This window comes from Sinohyriopsis cumingii, chromosome 8 (assembly GCF_028554795.1).
Source record: "Sinohyriopsis cumingii isolate HCF-2022 chromosome 8, ASM2855479v2, whole genome shotgun sequence".
NCBI classification, from domain to species: Eukaryota; Metazoa; Mollusca; class Bivalvia; order Unionida; family Unionidae; genus Sinohyriopsis; species Sinohyriopsis cumingii.
The window spans coordinates 120,243,594-120,261,257 of record NC_142968.1 but is presented as its reverse complement, the minus strand read 5'-3'; the positions used below and the strand labels follow the sequence as shown (position 1 = coordinate 120,261,257).

At 34.9% G+C, this 17,664-nt stretch overlaps 1 long non-coding RNA gene across 6 annotated transcripts in view; it reads left to right on the top strand.

Moving 5' to 3' along the window:
* Positions 1-17,664, top strand: part of LOC149794514 (uncharacterized) — a 106,573-nt gene that overhangs the window by 69,032 nt on the left and 19,877 nt on the right. For all 6 annotated transcript variants that reach the window (XR_016423038.1, XR_016423044.1, XR_016423041.1 and 3 more), the window contains exon 2: positions 11,537-12,037. This is a non-coding gene — a long non-coding RNA (uncharacterized LOC149794514). The remainder of the gene's footprint in view (positions 1-11,536; positions 12,038-17,664) is intronic.

Genomic DNA, 17,664 nt, shown 5'->3' with positions numbered 1-17,664 from the left:
GCCATCAATTGTGATAATGGGATCGCCTGGAACAAATTCAAACAAATCAAAACTAAAGTAAACAACATGATAATATTTGCTAAAAAGAAATATATGGGTAATATTGATGTACATCTTTAAGACTGAAAGAAATACTCCTTAAACATTTTAGAAAATATAAAAATCCTTTTTAAATGAGATCATTACTTCAAATTCTATTCCACCACTTATACATACAAGAAATAATGTTTCGGTTTGCATCAATAATGAAAAAGAAGGCTAACTTATTAAATGATTATTTTACATTCAGTTTCCACTATTGGTGAGAGTAATTTTCCCATCCTTACCTCTTAGAAAAGATGATCTGATACCTTAAAAGAGATTATTATTACTGAAAAGGAAATTAAAAATAATATTAATTTCATTTCTGTCAATAAAGTCACTGGGCCTGATCGTGCAAGTCACAAAATGCTTAAAGGCGTTAGTCAAACAATAGCACGCCATTAGCAATGTCTTTTAATCGATCATTGTATTTCAGCGACATCAGCCCTGAAAATTAAATATGCAGCTTCTGTATTAATGTAACCAGGAGAAAAATCTCTGAACCACGTTTGACCTACAGATTACTATTTTATTTACTGTTATTTCACTCTAAGCCTACTGAGCCATACTTTGTTCTTTTAAATTACATATCATTTAACCGTTGATAATTATATTTACTGTTTGGAAAGAAGCCAAGCATAACGACCTATTCAGAATATTTCCATATATAACATTGTGTCATTTAATTGATGGTAGATGGGATTTACTTTTTTTCAGGTACGTATGTGAATCCTCTGTCATATTTATTTGAGATATAACGACAAAAAGGTTTCACTTATTAACACTTTGGCATGATCCTCATGATCCCATTGCATGACAAATTACAAACTGTTTTATCTACTTCTCTAAGCCTGCATTATAAAACTGTTCCGTCAAGGAGAGTAAACTGCTATGTATAAAAACTAGTTCACCACTTCCGTGACAGCAGTACTTAGACTTTTATTATCGTATAAATTGATTTGATCAGCATCCACTCTCACGCGTTGACACCCTAGTTTTATTTTGCTTTGTCAAGTAATCATATTTGCTTCGTCAAGATATATGATATTCTTTAATAAAGTTTAGTAAAACACCAGACATTGTTTACCTTGTTTATAATTACTTTTCCCATGGAAAAGGCGTTCAGATAATATTTTCAATTTAAAAGCTAAACCAATATATACATGCTCATTTGACAATTTGATAGGGCACCATATATCACCAGTAGAGTTTATGCCTTCACCTTGAGAAGTGCCTTAAAACATGTTATGTAACAGACTCTGGTCGGCCTGGTATCAGTATAATGTGACTGGATGGGACAAGATGCTACATGTCTGTGGCATGATGCCCCAGTGATAGACATCACTATAAACTGCTACACTTCAGACATAGCAATATGACCGATTTTTGAAAATCATACACACTCAACATATTTACAATTTAGAATGTTCTAGAAATGAAGTCCATGGGGAAATGGCCCGCATCCGGGTTCTATTATTGTCTCAATTTATTAGATTAAGGTTTTTCAAAATAAGAATTACTCATTCCATATCTTAACACTAATCTTAGTACAATCATTTTCCATTCTTTTCATTCATAATATTAGAGAGCTTATTTCTTGAAATTATTCACTGGAATTGCAAAGTGCTTAGTAATAGTTCGCGCTAAATCACTATTTTGGGATTGTTGTGAATTAATTTAGAGATATTTTGACTTATGTCACTAACATTTATCAATATTGCTTGCACGTTAGATCTATTCCAGGCTATTGGTACATCATCACTTTCAAGGTTAGAATTCATTCGGAACATCACTATAAAATATTCGGAACACGTTGGAACTTTCACAGAACTTGTAGGACTATTTGAGACTAAATTTGCAACACTGGAAGTTTTTTCAAATTTTCATTTTTATGATTTAATGGAAATAAAACGCTTGTTCAATTTTGCAACGCTTTCTGGTTTTCGCTCTTGTCTGTTAATTAATTTAATAATAATTAATTTAATAGAGTCGGAACATATTCCTGTAAGGTCTTTGAATAATTTCAAATAATCCTTACATAGCGTTTTACTCAAAAATTTAAATCAGCACCTAGTTATTCCAGTTAATAATTTAAATATATAATTCCCATAAAATTAAAAGTTATTCCACATTCATTGATATTAAAATAGGGAATGAATAACTGTTTACATGCACTTCCATATGTACAGTCTGTGACCTGGCATATGACAGAACAAAATATTCTGAACTTAGGTCATTTAGAAATGATATTCCACTCAAGTTTGTAAATAATGTCAGGTCGCTTTACTTAGAGCTTAGTTGTTAACAAAAGATCATTATCTTAACGTGTAATCTACACTCATGGACAAAAGTTGTTTACAAAGGACTCTTACAATTTACAATCATGGGAAATTGTCAAACACACAATAATACATAGGCATATCAACTCCTCTCATAAAGACAAATAATGGTCTATACAATAAAGCTTTGTTTGACATGTTAGTCATATACGTATATAATTAAAGGAAGTCATTTTATACATGATACAAAATATAGAGAAAATAAACCAATATGGTACTTCTATGCAATTAAAAGTGCATCTGCAATCATAGTATCTTTACCCATGATGTGCCCAGTATCAGTGATGTTTTTATTGGCTACATCAGACTCTACCTCAACAATCGCTGTTGTTTAGTTTTCTTTCTATTAATGAAAGTAAGAGGTTGCGATCCCTGAATACAATAACCTGAGACATAGATGAAGTATAATATACTTGAACTTTTTGCAAAGTCAATATCAAATCAATTCATTCCTTCTCGATAGCGAAGTAATTTATCTGGTTTTATTTCTTTCTAGAAATATAGTCCATTGTATGTTTTTATAGAACCAACGATATTGTTTTAACTGTTCCAACACAAATACATACAAATGGCTATAGTAATTTCAAGAGACTATACCACATTAGCATAATAGAAAATATTTGAAATGTATTTACTGTACTATTTTTTTAAACTTTCATTATGTAGCCAAATGATTTGTGATATTTTGGACGCTCTTTGAAGTTGTGAATAAACTAAATAAATTTCCAAATTTACATTCCAAGAGAGAGAGAGAGAGCGAGAGAGAGAGAAGAGAGAGAGAGACATATTCTGGCGGGGTAGTGATATTGGTGGCATTCGTGTTAGTGGTGTCGCACGATAGGTCAACATGACCATTGGACTAAAATATGCCAATTTCCTGTAAAGTGTACATAGACGTCCAGTTTTTCTTCTTGGTCCTATGGATAGGATTAAAGGGATAGGAACGATTTTACGTAAAGTGACCTTTCATCACATTAAAATTAAGATATAATTCTTGTCATTTTTTCCAAGTCAACATTAACATTAACATACAACGCAAATTCACGATTATTATGTAAAGCGTTTTCTTCTTCCAAACAACGTATTGTTTTAGGAACTAACCATTCGTGCATGAATGATAAGGATTGTTGAATTAGCCAAAATATTTACTCCACTGCGAGGTTATAATGAACCTGACACATGAAAAACATTGTTTTGGTTTTATGTGCAGTAATGGTCATCGTTGCACACGTGATAAATGAATTTTTATTCGAATTAAAAACTTAATGATGGAAACCTTGCAGAATGAAAATGTTTAGTCAAGAAACATTTCGAGCAGCTTGGAATCCCCAATTGTTATGGATACGTCTTCAATTGGTCGTCTAATTAGCTCCATGTTGTCGTGTAGCAATACACGCGCAAGATCTGTCTCGCTCCAACCATGGGAATGCAGGTATTGTACCAGTACGGTTAAATATCTGATGTACATCTCAATTGCATTACCATTCTGTAAAGATATTTAAAGGAGACAAAAGATAAGATGAATTTATATAAACATTAAGCACATTTAAACCAATTACGTAGATTTCTGGTTATTTGTTTCTTAAAATTGGAATATTGTTCAGCCTATACACTATACACAAAAAAGGTAAAGAAAACAATAAATCAGGAGGTTTCATTTGACAATCAGATTGCTGTTGTTGTTGTTGTTGTTGGGTTTAACGCCATTTTTCAGCACATGATAGGCTATACATGGCGGCCAGTATTATTAGTGGAGGAAGAACCCTGGAAAACCCCGGAAAGAACCACCGACCCACGAGAAGCTAATGGCAAGCTTTCTCACATACCCACATTGGCTGAATCCGAGAATCGAACCAGCGCAGACAGAGGTGAGCTGGCAGTGATCCGTAACTGAGAGCGCTTTAGACCACTCGGCCACTCGGGGCCCCGACAATCACATTGCCAAGTTTTGCTTGATTTAAGGAAATATTAATTTCAAATGTTATATTCATATTTTAGCTGTAAAAAATGTTATTGTTAAAAGGAACGCCTCGGTGGCCTAGTGGTTAGAGCGTCCGCCTCGGATGCGGGAGGTCGCGAGTTCGAACCCTGGCCGAGTCATACCAAAGACTTACAAAAATGGTACTAACAGTTGCCTCGCTTGGCGCTCAGCAACATCATTATACGTGTATGTGGCATGATGCCCCAGTGCTAGACGTCACTATAAACTATCACACTGCAGACATCGTAGCAATATGACTGAAAAATTGTTAAAGCTACGTTCAAAATCCAAATCACACACACACACACACTCACACATTGTTGAAAGCTTTAAACATTACATATAGCACATTAATAGTTGGTTTTTATTTAATTTATTATTCTTTACATTTGTTAATTTGGATGTTTTCGTATTCATTTCAATCCTTTTTCTATCTTTTCGAATTGATTAAAAAAGAGAACTTTTTGTTTTCGTTCGGATTAAAACTATTCTGCAGATAGGCGACGGAAAGTGGATATATACACCTGGAAGGAAAATTTACTGCCTATAGAAGGAAAGAAGAGCCAGTCAAATATTACATGGCAGTATTGAGAGATTCAAAATTAATTATAACATAAACATCAAACTAGTGAGTTATAATGAATTGCATTAGATTGTACAACATATATTGAAAATATCCAGTACATAATGTACATTTCGATTGTAACATAAAATATTCGCTGTATCATTGTCCAACATTTATCCAACATTATGACAAGAATGTATATCGTTTTTAGTTTATGAAGATATATGATTAGCACAAAAAACGTACATCTTCCCAACTGTCAGAATAAGGAATGGGAAATATGCTTCTGAGGAAATCTACATCCCTTTGCTTCTGCTCAGCGATCATACCATGACCTTTGCTATTAAGATAATGGAGAATATTTTCCTGTGCCTCGATGATGCGCAAGCACCCACACCTGTTTAATGTCTGAAATGATTAGAACATACGTTTGAAACAAATATTGCTAACATAGATTATAAGATTATATGATCAGTAAAATAATCCAAAGTAAAGACTTTGCTCTAATAAATAATTGGTCTTAAATAAGGACACAGAAAAGTAATGAAAGTAGCGATTTTGTAAATGTTATATTATCTGTGTTATTTAATAAGACCGGTACTAACGAACTGAACCACATACACACTTAAGATGCAGAGCTATGGGTGTCCCGTGACTATAACCAGTACCGTAACTTAACATGCTCGTGATGTGCAGTGGCGCAATCAATCTGTGTTCAACGCACAATATTAGACGTTTCACGTTCATACTACGACTCATGTCCATCTATCCAGGTAGTCCCATATTGATCATTGGAAAATTAAGACAAATTATGCATGTATCACATATTCTCAGATCATTTCGACCTTACTTAAGAAAAGAAAATAAATAAAGAAAAACTGTAATGGACAACCAAGTCAGTTGTTCTGTTTTGCAGAGTGTTGTAGGGATAATTATCAAAAATCGGTTTCAACAGCAGCATCTTTTTCAAACGAGTATGAACGAACATTAACTTAAATCGGTATTTTAAAGGACGATTTTGCTTATTTCAAATAATATTCAATATTAAGTGTTTTCTTTTGCCACGTTTTTCAAAGCTGTCTGCAAATTTGTTGATTGAAACATTTAATAATGGACTTAGACTAAACCTAGGAGTTCATAAAATGCTGATACACATAAGGCAAAGGAAGAGTGACAAAACGGATATTTTGTTATGAATTCCAAGCAACATTTACAAAAGTGACTTGAAAATCAGTCCCTATGTTGTATAAGAATGATATCAATAAAACCAAATAATTCCTCGAATAACGCTATCATACCTTTAGAGCCGTAAACGGTAAAGAATGGCTGTCAAAATCACAAGAGGATTACACCGACCTTCCAGCCTAAATCACGAATCCGTCGCTGTGGCAAGCCTTGTGTGTGACGCTTGGGTATCCGTCTTTAAAGGTTGTCGGACGGCACCCACAAAGACAGCAACGTCAGTGGATGGAGAGGATTCAGGAAGGGAACTACCGTTGTTAGATCAGATGCGTCGCATAGGAAAGAAGACCACGACGCAACCCCTTCAATCTGGGCAAATCTTTTCCGTCTTTCCATCATTTGCTTCCAAAGGCACGCATTGTAGGAATATTCCCCCAATTTGAGTCATCCAAAAAGGCGTAAGCCCCCCACCCACCAAGTCCGCATTCCTGAGCATAGCGATCGGGTTTGTAAGTGCGTACGCATGGGGTTAATGCCGGATCGGTAGGGTCCAAATATTAATAGTGCCAATCTATCAGCCTTATCGTCAAAATGGTTCAAAGAAACAGTTTTTAAGGGGATCTTAGTAATATATACATCCGTCTGGCTGAGCACCCTACAAAATGTCAATACTATACCGGTGATTTCGATGAGAAATCGGTTCGTTCAGCCTGGACTTTGGAGCGGGCGGAACAGGACTTTGCCGGACCGACTTGTATACCGCCAGCCTCCGGGTATCCACACACCGTTTAAACCATAAGGCAGCCCCGGCGATGCGGGACTTACGATTACTACCCTCAAGGGAGAGCTCGTAACTTTGCCAAATAGAACCGAACGGAGTTACTGATGAAACCCTGCAGAGCTTCAAGAGGTCCCGATGCACTTTGACAGTAATGAGTCACCTAGAAATCTTCCGATCCGAATAAGGAGTGGACTAAATTCAGCTTTCATGCATCTATCGAGGAAATGTTTTGGGTGTTAGCCATTTCTAAACGTCCTAAACCCACTCACACTTTACCAGACTACAAAGTCAAGGCCTCGGCTGATATTGGTGTAAAGGAGGAGATGGTGTATTTTCGGCTCCTTCTCCGATCGGCGAAGACAAAAGAGATTAACGACCTGCTTACAGGTCGGAGTGGCAACATATATAACTTCAAGGTGTTCTTCTCCTCTCGCTGGTATCATCATCAGCCTTCAGTACGGAACTTTTGACAAGACTTTGGAAGCCGTCCACGTGTCAGATCCATTGTTTTACAAAATGTATAAGTACAAAATGTATAAGAACGATACAGTCTCTTTTATGTGGCCACATCGAAGCTGGTTCGGAACATAATGGCGACATCCTCCATGCTAGATTTGGCCACAAAGGCAATATTCTGACTTGAGGATCGATCGAATAACAACCACACGTGGGAGGCGATAGCCATGATCGTTAGGGTATTTAATCGAGCAGCTCACCACACTGTGGTCAACGCGTGGACCTTTGCGAACGAATGCTCAGTGGCCCAGAGACAGGGGTTACTACCAGCCTGATGTACCCCAATACCGATCCAAGCCCAGTACCAAGACGCCACAGCCTACTTGACATAGAAGGCGCTCGTACGGAGGCGGGAAGAAATAGACTTCATGCACCTTCCAGCCTCCTAACCGCAAATAGTGACACACACACCCAGCTCCTGTTGACAGCATAACAGTGGGCGGCCATCTCTTGCGATTTCCTGCTTACTGGATCGTCCTCTTCCCACACAAATGGATCTTGCCCTGGGTTCTAACATGACTCAACGCAAGCAAGTTCGAGTCATTAGCCCATAATGTGCTAAAGTTTCTATCATGCAGGACATGTTTCCTTATAGATTTAGCTGCAACATGCATGGTCCGTGAGCTACATGCCCTTTCTGTGGACTGAGAACAGACGGTTCGGTAGTAATTTCAGTACAGCCAGAATTTATAGCAAAAAAAACCGATTTGAAATCCGTCCCCTATTTTCCATATAAAAATCGAATACAGCAGCCATGCAATATCCTGTCCGCGCCCAAAAGCTCAACTTCAGACACACAGAGACAAGTCGTGGTACGCGCAAACACCTCTGCCTCCCGGTGAAGGCCGGAAAACAGGACATCACCTCTCAAGCCCTAGCTTCGTGGTGAAGTGGGGTATAAGCTTGATGAAGAGAACAGTTTATTAGATTAGAACCATCTCTGCTAGCCTCGCATTCGATCGTAACGTTGTGATCCGATATACTGCAGAAGATGTTGGCTGTCAAGCAGAGTCATCTTTCATCCAGTTTTTACATCGGTCATTTAGCGTTGCAGGGACAAACTATGGATCTGGTATGGCAGGTGGCAACAAAACAGATGGCCACCTGACCCAACTTCATCAATAAATACAGCCTGTAAACTTCGCTGGATTCGCCAGTGAAAATCTTTGCTTAAGAGAAGATTTAAACTTCTTGACAACCATATATAACAGTCTCAGGTCAAGGGATCCCGGACTGTGTTGCTTGTGCCATTAAGAGAATGGATTATCTTTCACATGGGGAATCCAGCCACTCAGCCGCAGAAGGATACCCGACGAAGAGGTCGGATGCTCAGCATCCCATCCTCCGCTTACTTATTCTGCTAATGTAATGTGATTGGGGAACGTATTCGAAGGAGAAAGCCAATTTTTAAGTTTGAACCCGACTTCATTTGCGTTCGTGTCTCGCTGACCTAAAACCTGGTAGCACCGGTTGGTATCAAAGGGAGTGTTACCCCCTTTGTCTATCCTAAAACGGACAGGACAAGACGGTTTTCATCTTTTAGTAGGGCTGGATTCGCGAAGTAGCAGGCTTATATCTATAATGTTTAGTGATTGGATAAGCATTCTAGGAGAAATATTATTTAGTACTAAGTTTGCTTTCTTGCGATTTGAAGTCCTATATTAAGACAAGTTCAGTGCTGAAGAGGTATCGTTGCACATGAAAGTTTATAAGATTGTATAGACTGCAAGATATTGTTTCATGTATAGCTAATACCTCGAGTGTGTTGAAGTTATTCTTTGTAATGCCACTGTTATACGTGCCTGTATCAGATTCTAATTGTTAGTAGTGACTCCAGAACATTATTCCCAGCATTCTGGATATTTGATACCAGAGACTGTAAACAGGTTCAGTGCTATTTTTTATCTTCCCATGGCTTTCCGAGCCTGGATAAAGCACAAATGTTAATTTAATTAAGATCCCTTATCTCTAACTCTTACTAAAACAAGAGCAGAGTGGTAGAGCTGGCAGTTTTTAGTTGTGCTTGGTACTGTAAGATATGTTGGTTTTTCTAGTTTAGGTGAAGATTTTAGCTTTATTTTACATAAAGTTGTAGGACCCTTACTTGGTGTTTGTGTGTCCTTTGAACCCGAATGTAACATTCAGATTTATATTGCACACATTTGTCAGTCGAGAAATGAACTACTATGTGATTGTAACGAAAGAATTACATATGAATTATATTAAGGCTATGAATTAGTGTATGAATCATCATGAATTAGTACCTAGTTAAAATAAATTGGGTATTTGTAGTTGGCTATCTAGACTGGTTATCAGGGTAAAATTATGTAAAGCTGGACAGTTTAGATGTTTTACTGTTGACCTGGACAACCTAGTAAGTGGTATCGTTCAGTCCTGTGTTGACATACATTTGTTTCCTCCGTGGATGCAGATGTCTATCCTATGTGGACAGATACCTTCCAGTCCCGAGATAAAATGTAAATTCTTTCCTCTGTGGGTGCAATATTTAACCTTTAGCTGGCTGGCATAATTTCGTTCTGTGGATACCAGTATTATTCTGTGTAAGGCCATACATATGTCCTGTGTAGACATTATGAGACAATCGGGTGTAGACATGTTATAGTCTCTGGGTGAGAAGAATAGAATTTAAGATACAGTTTTATAAACATAGAAATCTTGACATGTTCCGTTTTAAGTTAGCTTCAATTTAGTTGTTTATTGATGTAATACTCATTCATTGCATCAAGTCTAAACAATGTGAATGTGTGTTAGATTTCACACTCATTAAATGTTTTATTGAATAACACATTATTTATTGACAGTTGTTGATTGATGCACTCGTACACACATACAAGGGTCAATTGTAAATTGTAATAGTCTATTTACATTAGTATAACATAGAGCGTTATTCACAAATACTGATTTTCATTCTAACTACGTAATACTGTGCTTTATGTTGTAGAAGAAAAAAAAATATCAGAATTCCCAGCTATACGTCACGCTAGGTAAGCGACATTTAAAACAGTACGTATCGTCAAATATGCTGAGGCAAAACGTAGCTGATAACATATAACATTATTGCAAAACTGAACATTCATTCGCGATATACGTAGGCTACATATTGTTAAAAACCAGAGATTGAAACGTTTAGCGTGCTAGTTATCAATTTGTCAAACCAGCAGAGGGAACGAAAGGTGATGTAATCAAATTGTTTCTGTGCGTTCCAAACAAGCCAAACATGGCTACAGTCTCTGACCTCGTCTTGCAGTTCAAACCATGTACCTCTCCGCTTCCTAGCGATGTAACAACACCCTCAGCGCCGTAGTGACACCTCCGCAGATGGAGGCCACAGTTATCTATCTATCTATCTATCTATCTATCTATCTATCTATCTATCTATCTATATATATATATATATATATATATATATATATATATATATATATATATATATATATATATATCAATGATATTTAAAACAACATTTAAATCCAAATTGCGAGTGGCCGAATGGTCTAAAGTGCTCATCGTTCCGGATCACTGCCATCTCACCTCTGTCTGCGTGGGTTCGAGTCCAAGGCTCGGCTAGCGTGGGTACGTGGGAAAGCCTGCCAGTAGCTTCTCGTGGGTCGGTGGTTCTTCCCTGGGTTGTCCAGGGTTCTTCATCCACCAGTTATACTGGCCGCCATGTATAGCTTATCTTGTGCTGAAAAATGGCGTTAAACCCTAGAACAACAACAACAACATAAATCCAAATTGTTTGTGCTCTTTTGGAATAATAACTGAAAGATCGTTTTGTTTTAACTTCATACATAAGTCATAACCTTTTGAAAGGGATTTAGGAAAACTTTAGAACTAAATTTACATTAATATAAATGTGTAAAGGTAATTAAGGGATATTTACCAATGATATCCTGGACGTTGTACTCATTACAGGTTCGTATAAACCGATGACATTTAAATTTGCAGTAAACATTTGTTGTAACTTAACCGATGACATTTAAATTGCAGCAACAATTCGGATAAGCAATTTTAGATATATACTCATGATGATTTTATGACCCTGGACAAAATTATTTTTCTATTTCCAGTCTCCACAAGAATAAATCGAGGATATTTGAGAGATATTACACACAATCAGCCATAGTTCCAGTTTAGGAGGATATACAGCTGAAAGCTTCACATTTGGATCTTTCTGATCAAGTTATGGATATCGTCAGTGATGGATATCGTCAGTGATGATTCTGTTTTTCAACACCGATATATGAATGAAGATTAAGTGCTTTAGTTTGGTCCATATCAGTTGCAAACTAATTTGGACATAATATTTGTGTACATTTGGATATCAGAATAAATGTATGGTTTCATATATGCGTTCATGTAGATATAATTTTACTAAAGAAAGGTGACTTATTTCACCAACTAAGAAATATGTGAGCTTAAAGCTTTAATGAATGAACATGTGGGAAATCTTTCGAGAGTCAGTAAAGTTGAGCTTATACCATTCCCAAAACTGGATTTAAATATTTACATATGGGCATTCAACACCGTTCAGCAGGTGCTAAATAGCTTCAATAAAAAAGAACTTGGAGGTAAGTGCGTATGGAAATAATAATGATATGTATGCATAGAAGAATCGCTTTAGCCACGGTGGACTATAGATGGTATCAATCGTTATTGCTAAGCGTGGTAAATTATTCCATTTATTTTCACTGAGTACATGTTCACTGTCAACATCGTATCTTCAAAAATTGTTTTACTCCGGAAAATCAGCCAAAATGGTGTAAATACAAATCAGAATAGTATTACCCGTAGACAAAGGAACCGAAGAATAGCAATAGGGTGTATCCAACAATGAGTCGGTATTGGAAGAGACAATTAAATTAGAGGTTCCCAGGAAATTCAACGGAAATGGTTTAAACAGAATTTAGAATAGTATTAAAGGTAAATACAAGAACCGAAGAAAAAGGATAAGGCGGGAAGATACAAAAAAAATTAGAGGTTTCGAAACAGTTGTAATAATGACTATCAAATGAAACTTACACAATGTGTCGTTCTTTTCTTATATAAGGAACATTGGTAGTGTAAGTTTGATATAATTCCATTGATGGCAAGACATTAAATAATCTAAAGATGCTGAGATGTATATATGACCAGGCCAATAGTCGGCACGAATATTTACCTTTCAAACTTCTGATATGTTAAACAGAAATATAGAAGGATCTATACTGTTCCTAGAAGCAATTATACTGCCTATACATTTGTCTATTTACGTGCTTCAATCATAAATATCAAATGTTCGTAGTAAATGTCATTAATTTAACAACAGGGGCATACATGCATACATGCATACATACATACATACATACATATGGATATGGATTCAAAGTACTAATACTCCATTCTTTCCTGCCACCTATCCAACACCTATAATTATTTCATACTTATTTGCAGCACAACAGCTTTCATTCCAAATCACAGCTAGGGGAGATGTTGCACCAATATATGGTAAACCTTGACATAAAAATATTGCATTTATGTATGTCTTGAAACGTAGCACTGTATACAGCAATCGAATGTTTAGTGTTTCTGACATAACAATTGAAATATTATTCATCACATTCTCTCTGCTTACCTCCATCTTCAAGTGGAAGGAGAACAGAGTAATGTACTTGGAATCGCAATCTGAAAAAATAAGATGTAGTTAATTCTTTTATGACTAGAGCATATTCTGTGTCATAACAAGAGCTTCCTATGATAATACATCCCAGGAAATTCACAAGGCAATAGGATGGATATGACTTTGATATTAGAATTCCCTTAACGATATTTTATACATAATGTAAATTGGAATTTTAGGTAGAAAAAGCTGATTTGCATCGCATATGACGTGTTTGTTACTTTTGATAATTATGTATAATAATGGTGTGAAAAGAGCACCTACAATGGAGTTTTGTAATGAAAAATCATTATATTCCCATAATAAATATTGATTAGTAAATAATTATTAATAAAACAAATCTACTATTGGATAAACTGTTACAATTGTGACAGTATTATTCCGGACTTACTGAATTTATTTCATATCAAATCAATTTTACCACACTTGAGTTATATTTGTTCAAATTGAAACTTTTAAACGTCTAATGGAGAACAACTCGTATTAAGATGCAACGTGAATGGTATACTCAGATATCAGTTTTAATTTGTTTGTGAATTAACCTGTTTTTTTTAAATTTATTTTGAAATCAATTCATTTGTTCATGGTCATGGCCATCGCAAAACGTTTCATCAAAGCAAAGTTGCATCAAGTGTTGAGTAAAACATCGTTGAGCATTATCGATTATCTACGTTTGGAATTAAATTCACTTATGTAAAACATACACAATATACACAAAACAGCAATGGAACCCTAGGGTATTTTCAATACCTATGAATTGACAGAATATCTATATCCTGACAGATGACGCATGGTTCGTTCACCGACCTCCATCTTTGTAAGGTTTCCAAATGCAGATAATTACTTGTATATTTTCTTCTTGGATAAAACTATTATTCCCATTAGGATGTTGTGTTCAATTGGCACGTTTATTCATCCAAATAGTCAACACTACAGCGAAATAATTAGAGAAGCTATCTTTGCTGTTCTGGACGCGCACCACCCAGCCTTGAATTGAACTAGATTTTAAAGAAAATATTCTTTCACATTTGAACAACATATTTTACTTTTGAAGATCGAATTTTGTTATAACTTTTAATTTTAATACACATTTATTACAATTATTATACCTTTTACCACCAAGTGATACGCTATTGTTTGTGTTCAAACGCATCAAAATTACGCCATTTATAATAAAAGAAAATAATAATGAACACGTGTTGGAAAACACATTTTTTTCATCCTAGTGATCTTTTGTCTTTATATTGTTATATCAATTTGTGCTTGTAAACATCTACTGTACCCTCTATGTCGACCTGGTCACATATATTTTGTTGTATCATTACATGTCCTCTTAGTGATTAAAACATATTTTATCCCTGTTTTAATTAACTATTTGATCACTACCGTCTACTTCATCAGCATCTTCTTATATAAGAGTAATTACAAGTTTAATAAAAGTTTCAGTTACAGTTTGATTGATCTTCATTTTTCTAAACTGATTTTCGATGTTTATTTTATCTCGGGGCCTGCTGTATTAGCTTGGGATTTTGATCCTAACACTGGGGATCCTAGCTTGGAAAATGAGAAAACAGGTAGCGAGATGTTGGAGTCCTCCAGTGGGGATAAAGAAGGCTGAAATGCTGTCAAACATGTTCATACAAATTGGATATTAGGAAGTTGTAGTGAATGGGAAAGTGAATAAGGATAAGCACAACATTCCGTAATATATTTGCGGAAATAAAAGAAGTTAGAGAACGTAAAGTCACGATTTATTCTGACATGGATCAGAAAATAAAAAGAGTGAGGTCCCAAGAAGCATGCAGGTTTAGGAAGATACCGTTTCGGGGTAGAATTTTTTTTACTTCTTTCAGAAGGCCTCGCAGAACAGACGATAGACCAAGTTGAGTAAAGCATGCCAAATGTACAAAATAAATAACCCAACATGAAAACAGACTGAGATTTTAAAAGCACAACAGAACGATACAGCTTCTTTTATGTAGCCGTTTGCCTAGCATCAGAAAACAGGAAATATTGTGTGTATTATTAGTTTACAAAATCCGCGAGATTTTAGTATCATAAATGATTGTATAACTGAAAAACAATATGCACTACCATAACATATGATGTTGAACAGAAAGCTGTTACATCAGATGTGGTCAAGGAAATTAAGATTAGGAACTGAAAGATATTTGTGAACGGTACAGTATTAGTACAATCACTTAATTAAAGAAAAGCTTTCTTGTATTGATATTATGATTAGGTACTTTTCGTAATAAAAAAAGATGTGACATTAAATATACGTTGACTTGATTGTTTGCCATCGGAGTATTTGGATGGCTATTCAGAAAATTTAATAATGCACAAAATATTAATAAAGCATTATCGAAAACCTTTGAACATGTTTAATAACCTTAATTTATTTTAATATGGATAATCTTTTAAATACTTTGAACATAGAAGTAGAAGAATTAACAACTTAGTGGATGCTAATGAGCAGTGCTTTAGTATGAATCAGAGTAAGAACGCTTCAGTTTAAATAGTGTGATATGTCATACAAACGTTAATGTTATACAAGGATTAAAGCTCGCAGATCCAAATTTCGGCTCTAAACTACCTGCATTATACAGCATAGAAAGGGCTGCAAAAGTATTTACAAGACACTCATACGAAAAAGTTGCATTCCTACCTCATGAACAAGTTTTGTATGGATAAGTTTATAGAATACATGGGGACGATTGTCATTACAAAATTGTATCTTATATTCAGATTCCCGTATTGTCAATAATAAAGTCTTTTCATTTAAATACGCTGCACAAAATTGCTACAAAAATACATTTTCATTTCAATTTTATATAAGAGATAGCAACAAGCGTAATTTGTCTGGTACATACAATGTGTCGAAGTTAGATTATATCATCCATTCTATCTCACTGCATGCAAAACAATACATTAATAGATGGAAGTATTGAAAATCTGTAATTATTACATTTTAAAAAAGCACTTATTTAGTAGAAACACATCATGATTTTATTTATGCGGAAAGCAAAACAAAATGTGGCTGGCTCAAACAAATCTGCAACAGAGCAAGTCTTATCATCTAAATACATCATATAAAATTTGATATGATGGTGTAAGAGAAACTAATTAATACCTTATCCCTTTTCTTTCTTCCCGCTCTTTATATAGGTAATTCTCTCTTTTGTGGTACTTATTTATACAATTATATTTTTGGTCAAAGTTTTGTAAAAGAGATAAATCCATTTGCCAAATCATGATATATCAACACACACCTACGGAAAAAAAGAAAAATGTAAACATTTTATGAACTTCTGCTTATTTAATCCATGAATTTTATTTACCAAAATAATATATCTGCTTTAAAGTGTTGATAAAAATCGAAGAAGTGCCAAATGTGACATGTTGAATTGTATCAATCCTTATTCAATATCATCATAATGTGTTTGTTTTCAATATGTAAACGATATAATATGTTTGGTTAGTTTTATATTTGCTTATCTGTGTACATGCAAATTCGCAGATATTTGAGATACGGCACTCAGATGATATTTTATACTTATTTAAAATCACCCCGAAATCGCAGACCATTCGCACTGGCAAATGAAAAGTTAAACATTGACATCATAATCTAAACCTAAAGGATTACCTTTGACAGAAGTTTCACTGGTCTATCTATAATGGGCTTGAAATGATTTTAAGGCATCAAATACATGATAGCAAACCCGCTGGTAGTAAATTATAGCATTTAGTAGTACACTATTTTCATAGAAAAAAGTAATAATACGAATCAACCCTATATATATATATATATATATATATATATATATATATATATATATATATATATATATATATATTAAAATAACACATCCAACAATTATAATGTCAACAAATTAGCGGCATGCGACTATTCACACACATCGTCTCCATTCGCGATTTTCAGTGTGGTGAAAAGTTGTTTGAGAAAGAAGAGTATTGCGAATTGTAACAAGATATTATGGTATATCCTGAATTGACTGTTTAGCAAATATGTCCATTTACTTGCATTTGCAAGGGATCGGAATGCAATTGACTAAAAGTTTGTTTTCTACGTGAACGGATAAATGAAACGGACTAATAACCCAAAGAATATTAACAGCATATAATTTAACTTGCGGACATATTGTAAATATATATCGCATACATCAGGGATGATACCATTGTCCTACATTCGTCATTGCAATTTAATCCCTAATGCACTCAAAAGTAAACACGCAGCTGGAAACAAAAACAACAACCACAATATTAATACTACTACTACTACTAATAATAATAATAATAATGATAATAATAATAATAATAATAATAATAATAATAATAAGAAGAAGAAGAAGAAGAAGAAGAAGAAGAAGAAGAAGAAGAAGAACAATAATATTAAAAACAAGTTATTATTACTACTGATAGCATGGACTGTGATAAAATAAGTCAAACTCGAGCACATCTTCGGAAGAAGAAGAAAAAGAAGAATGATAAATTTGCTAGAATTTAATCTAGTATTAA